The sequence below is a fragment of the Chelonoidis abingdonii genome, chromosome 4 (genome assembly GCF_003597395.2).
Source record: "Chelonoidis abingdonii isolate Lonesome George chromosome 4, CheloAbing_2.0, whole genome shotgun sequence".
Classification (NCBI taxonomy): domain Eukaryota; kingdom Metazoa; phylum Chordata; order Testudines; family Testudinidae; genus Chelonoidis; species Chelonoidis abingdonii.
The window spans coordinates 56,275,435-56,280,045 of record NC_133772.1 but is presented as its reverse complement, the minus strand read 5'-3'; the positions used below and the strand labels follow the sequence as shown (position 1 = coordinate 56,280,045).

Sequence of the window (4,611 nt, the reverse complement as noted above, 5' to 3'; positions counted from 1 at the left end):
GGGTTATTCTATCTACTACCCAAGATCCACAAACCCGGAAATCCTGGACGCCCCATCATCTCGGGCATTGGCACTCTCACTGAAGGACTGTCTGGATATGTGGACTCTCTACTCAGACCCTATGCCACCAGCACTCCCAGCTATCTCCGTGACACCACTGTCATTGTACTGAGAAAAAAAACGTTACTTCAAATGGTTCATTGGTGTTGTCATGATGTTAAAAGATCCACTGTCAAATAAAATTGGGAAATAGTAACAAAGTGAGATGCATTTTTTTTGTTTTGGAGTAATGCAGATTTCCTGGACCTTAATATAGCAACTCGAATAAGTGTTGAGGCTTCACATTCCACAATTAGTGGTAAAAATGAGCTCTGAAGTACACCTTGAATGGGTAGAAACGTTTCCATGACCCAAAGGAGCATTTTTTAAAAGCAATTAGGGACATTCTCAAGAATTTGAATTCCAACATTTATCTTTCCTTAACATTGTTATAATTTGGTAGGGAAGATCTTCTGCATCTAAACAGTTATTTTGAAAGAAAGTGAATAAGCAGTGCCGTTATTTTGTGCATAATTTTCAGAGCTGTGCAAATATCTTTGTCAAATGGTGAGAATCATGTTTTATAAAATGAACAAACTGTTTTGAACCTAATCCTTGTTTTTGAATGCATACGTTTTAGATCAATATAGGCCTGTCACAGGGTCCGCACAGGTTTCCACCTTCTCGCCCTGTGCTGAAGCTGGTAAAATAAAGAGTTCTCACGCCTTCTTCTGGTGTTTCACCCTTGTGCTTTATTTTACAGTGCCAGCTTGCAGTCCCCTTTATCCCCCAACAGTTATGCCCTTTCCAACCCGTTCCAGGCTCTCTTGACCCTTGAGGCTCCCTTCCCTTGGTGAGGAGGCAAAGCTGTAGCATCCTAAGCGAATTTTGCTCAGGGCTTTTATAGCCCTCCCAGCCTTCAGCCCAGCTGTTGGGTGCTTAGCTCAGTCTATTGCAGTGAGCCAGCCCTCATTACGGCCCGCAGCTGGGCTCCCTGCTGGCTGCTTTGCACCTCTGCCCCTAGCCTCTCTGCCCGAAAGCAGGGGTTAGCCAGCATTTTAGCAGGGCATTCAAGGGGGTTCACCCCTGCCCTGCCACAAGGAATTCAAATTAATTGGCTCCCTCTGCCAGTTTTCTGGTCTCTGATTTCTCTCTAAGGTATCTGTGACTTGCTGTGAAAATCCATCTCTTCTCTACACCCTCTGTACCTTTGTTAGATCTTAACAAGTACAGTATGAATTTTAACATTCTCAAGTAGCCTATAGCAGTGTTACTCAGACCTCAATGGTTCGGGAGCCGAATTCACGATCAGCATTACCCAAAAGAGCCATAGTAGTGTGAATTCATTGTTTGGTGCATCCCAGTCTAGAGTACATGATGCATACCATGGTAAATCAAACTGGAGGCACTAGGTCCTCTCACAGAGAAAGCAGGGCCTTATAACTCAAGGGAGGCCTTATGTTTGCAGTGAGGTTGAAATCCGTGCTCTACTCTTGTGGCTTGATGGACACACAAGACCTGGATTAGAGGTTCTACTGACAAGGGCTGTTGGAGAGGCAGAGTCAGCTCATGCATCCTGGTAAAACAGGTGGTTAATTAGTGTAATAAAGATGGTATTAGGGTTAGCAGACTGTTCAGTAAGTGCTTATGGGTTGTCATCTTATCAGATGCAGAGCTTGACAAGCCACTTTGTGGCAGCCTCATCGGCTAAGTGCAGAGCCCTCAGACCACCATCAGATCTGATCAGAGGGCAGTTGACAGTGATGTGAGACATTGTCTTTGGCCACAGCCGCATGTGAGATCCTCTCGTTGGCCCTGGATGTGAAAGCTGCACATTGACCCTGGCTTGTTCAGAATGGCCCATGAGTGGGGTGTAGCAAATCAAAGCCAGGTCAGGTCAGTTATAAGAGACTTGTTTTGGACATCAGCTGCAGATCCATAGTACGTTCCGTGAAGTATCGGTTTCATACTGATGATCCAACTAATGGACTGCATTCAAAGTCCGTTCTACGGCTGAATCTCAGTCACTTGCTAGCCGACGTTCCTCATGCAGTTCCACCCCCCAGAATTGCAGCCATTGAACTAGCCCTGAGAATACTGCAGCTTAACACTGAGGCCTTGACTACACTGGAGAGTTGCAGTGCTGGTGGTGGGTTTACAGCGCTGCAACTTACTCACCGTCCACACTTGCAAGGCACATACAGCGCTGCATCTCCCTGGCTACAGCGCTGCATATACTCCTGCTCTGCCTGGGGTATAAGGATTGCAGCGCTGGTGATGCAGCGCTGCTCTGCAAGTGTGGCCACCAAAAGCACTGTAAATGGCCTCTGAGGTATTCGGAGGTATCCCAGAATGCCTGTTCAGCCACTCTGCTCATCAGTTCGCACTCTACTGCCTTGGCCTCAGGTGACCCGCCCTTTAAATGCCCCGGGAATTTTAAAAATCCCCTTCCTGTTTGCTCAGCCAGGTGTGGAGTGCAATCAGTGAATCTTTCCAGGTGACCATGCCTCCACGCGCCAAACGAGCCCCAGCATGGAGCAATGGCGAGTTGCTGGACCTCATCAGTGTTTGGGGGGAGGAAGCTGTGCAGTCACAGCTGCGCTCCAGCCGTAGGAATTACGATACCTATGGGCAGATCTCAAGGGCCATGCTGGAAAGGGGCCATGACCGGACGTGGTGCAGTGCAGGGTTAAAGTGAAGGAGCTGCGGAGTGCCTATTGCAAAGCCCGCGAGGGAAACCGCCGCTCCGGTGCTGCCCCCCACGACCTGCCGTTTTTACAAGGAGCTGGACGCGATACTTGGGGGTGACCCCACTGCCAATCCGACGACCACGATGGACACTTCAGAGCGGGGGAGGGGGAGGAGGAGGGGAAGAGGAGAGAAGGAGGAGGGGGAGGGAAACCGAGAGTGAGGGTACTGGGGTGGGGGAGACACCCCGGAGTCCCAGGAGGCATGCAGCCAGGAGCTCTTCTCAAGCCAGGAGGAAGGTAGCCAGTCGCAGCAGCCGGTACTTGGTGAAGGACAAGCAGAGGAGCGGGTTCCCGGTAAGCGGCTTTTATTTTCAGGATGGAAATGTTTCGGGAGAGGAGGGGGGGTTAGGGCTGCATGCATGCATGCCTAGATGTGGAATAGCCCATTGATGTGGTCTATCACGTCGCGGTAATCGGCCTCGGTAATCTCTTCAAAAGTTTCAGCCAGAGCGTGGGCAATGCGCTTGCGCAAGTTTATAGGGAGAGCCACTGTGGTCCTTGTCCCAGTCAGGCTAACGCGTCCGCGCCACTGTGCCGCGAGGGGTGGGGGGACCATTGCTGCACACAGGCAAGCTGCATAGGGGCCAGGGCGGAATCCGCATTGCTGTAGAAGACCCTCCCGCTCTTCCCAGGTGACCCGCAGCAGCGAGATATCTTCCAGGATTAACTCCTGTGGAAAATGTTGGGAGACTGTTCAGTGTAGGTGCCCCCTGCAGCAGTTTGCTTTCCCCAACGCACAGAAACCCCTGCACATCCCTGAAGCAATCAGTCCCCCTTACTCACCATTTCGCTGGCTCCTGTGGGTTTATGTGCGCTCTGTTTGGTATGGGAAAAGTATGCTAAAGTGAAGACTGTAAACTCCTTCACTGTGTGGGAATAACTGTCTGGGTGAGATTATAAAACAATGCTGCCTCTGTTAACTGTTGCCATTTTTGCCTTTCGAAAAGTGTCCTTGACTACTCGACTGCCCGTATCATCCACTGCTCAGAGGCTACAAAACCTCAGGAAGAAGCCGCGAAAAAGCAAAGAAGACATGCTGAAAGCAGTTATGGATCACTCTGCCAGAGAGAGTAAAAAACTGCAGGACTGGACTGGAGGAAAAGGGAAAGCAGGCTCCGCCAGAGAAACGCAGCGGCTAAGAAGAAAAGCACAAAGCAGCTGATAAGCATCCTGGCACCCAAGCGGACTCTATCCAGTCACTCGTAGCCATGCAGGCAGAGCACTACTGCCGCCCCCCCCCCCCATCCCAAAGCTCTTTCCCTTGTGCCCCAATGTCAGCTCCAAACCCCCTTCCCCAGCATCCAGGTTCTTACCACCACCAGCTGCCCCCAACACCTGTACGTTCACCAACCAGCCCTGAGAACTACGACCTTACCCTCTGCACTCAACCCCCATCACCATGCAGTATTTCATCCTGAAGTGCAGCAGTCATTGCACAGCACTCCAGACAGGACATATTCAAACCTGTGACTGTACAGTTCACCACCCCACCCCCCTGCCCTTTTAGGTTCCCAAAATGTTGTGTGTCTGTCAAGAAAGTTATTTTCTTTTCAATAAATGAATTCTTGGCTTTGAAAACAGTCTTTATTATTGCAGAAAGTGAAAGATACCGTAGCCCAGGAAAGAAACAGGCACTGCAAATCATTTAGGAAAAACAGATTCCTACTAACATTGTAACCACTGCACTTCACTCCCTGTGCAAGGCACCAAACATTACTGTTGGTTTTCAGCCTCAAATTCCTCCCTCAAGGCATCCCTAATCCTTGTAGCCCTGTGCTGGGCCTCTCTAGTAGCCCTGCTCTCTGGCTGTGCAAATTCAGCC

The 4,611-nt window shown here is 49.9% G+C and overlaps 1 long non-coding RNA gene across 1 annotated transcript; it reads left to right on the top strand.

The window, feature by feature from the left end:
- Window positions 1-2,937: 2,937 nt before the first annotated feature.
- Window positions 2,938-4,367, top strand: LOC142046757 (uncharacterized). Its single transcript, XR_012655760.1, has 2 exons — window positions 2,938-3,083; window positions 3,737-4,367. It is a non-coding gene; the product is annotated as an uncharacterized LOC142046757 (long non-coding RNA).
- Window positions 4,368-4,611: the final 244 nt, after the last annotated feature.